We start from the raw sequence: 1,358 nt of genomic DNA, 5'->3' as shown, positions 1-1,358 counted from the left end.
TAACAATATTTCCCCCTCTCCTTAGTGCATATAATTACTTTATTATATGTTTACTACTCTATACTTGTGTAATTATCCTCCTATGTGCTGGTATAGAAATGGTATTTGCAAAAGTAAGTTTGGCATCCTCCTCTTAGTCAGTTGAACTCAATTGTGTCATTACTCACAAGTAATGCATTGATGTTACATAGCTCCTTATGTCATTGTTACGGCCTTGAAGTATTATTTTCATGTCTTCTACTACTGGTCCGTAATTTCAAATATAAAAAATGATTATGACCACCAAAACAACAATCTCAAAGATTAAAGAGTCTAAGTAAAGCAATTTGTATAATTATGGGTGGCAGCCCAAGGGTGAAAGCCTAGCATGGGTTGATCCCAATTGGTATAAAAGGGTGGCAGCTCAGGGGCGAAAGCCTAGCATGGGCCGTGTCACGCCCAAAATCCCATTAAGGCGGACCGGCACCCATTGCCGAGAAGGCTCGGGAGGACCAACCTGTAATCATGCTCTATCTATGAACATTTAAAGGTTTTGCCATAGTGGATACCATGTTTTCATGAAAGTAGACAGTATTAGCCAAAAGAAAGTGTACATGACTTGGCCGTTGGGACCATGATGTCTAAGACACGAGGCACAACCACACTTCGCAATACATAGTCTATAAAGCCTCAAAATGAAGAAACATTATGGGGTTAAGGTTGAGACAGGCCCCACCTTACACTCAGCAACTATACAATACCAAAATACATGCTATAGACTCAGAAAGCCCCGAATCAACATGGAGCTCACCAATTGCCGCTGGATGTCCTGTTCTCCTACTGGGGAGATCTACTAGCTCCTGTACCTGCAACATGAATTGCAGGTCCCCCGAGAGAGACGTCAGTACGGGAGAATGTACTGAGTATGTAAGACATAAAGTACTGTATGTGAAATAAGAACTCAAATGAAATCATATACCAATGTAAGAATACAAGACCACCTTTTCTCATATTATGGAATCAGGTACTTTACATTCTTTTCTTTACACTCTGTGCACAACATACTATACAAATGACCAACTGATCAGTGGTAGACATATAAATCTGGATCGACCCATTCTAGGCTTTCCTTTAACCCCTAGGATACCACCCGTAATATTGAGATCGACCCATGCTAGGTGATTCTTCCGCCCCTGGGATACCACCCATCAATAAGCAGATTCATTTAATATCCTTTCGTTAACATTTGAGATGATTCTTTTGGTGGTCATAGCATTTTGAGTTGTGGGACTATGTAGTCAACAAGTGACATGTAATAATCATATAATGCAAGAACAACAAAGTAGAGAGTAGTTACACAATTAGTGAAATGCATAGGA

The 1,358-nt window shown here is 40.1% G+C and overlaps 1 long non-coding RNA gene across 1 annotated transcript in view; it reads right to left on the bottom strand.

The window, feature by feature from the left end:
* Positions 1-794: 794 nt before the first annotated feature.
* LOC107062954 (uncharacterized) overlaps positions 795-1,358 on the bottom strand; it is a 1,337-nt gene continuing 773 nt past the window's right edge. Inside the window, exon 3 of the long non-coding RNA XR_001474978.1 lies at positions 795-845. This is a non-coding gene — a long non-coding RNA (uncharacterized lncRNA). The remainder of the gene's footprint in view (positions 846-1,358) is intronic.

Source organism: Solanum tuberosum, unplaced genomic scaffold (genome assembly GCF_000226075.1).
Source record: "Solanum tuberosum cultivar DM 1-3 516 R44 unplaced genomic scaffold, SolTub_3.0 scf00286, whole genome shotgun sequence".
NCBI lineage: Eukaryota > Viridiplantae > Streptophyta > Magnoliopsida > Solanales > Solanaceae > Solanum > Solanum tuberosum.
The sequence above is the reverse complement of the archived record's forward strand: the minus strand, read 5'-3'. Positions and strand labels throughout refer to the sequence as shown.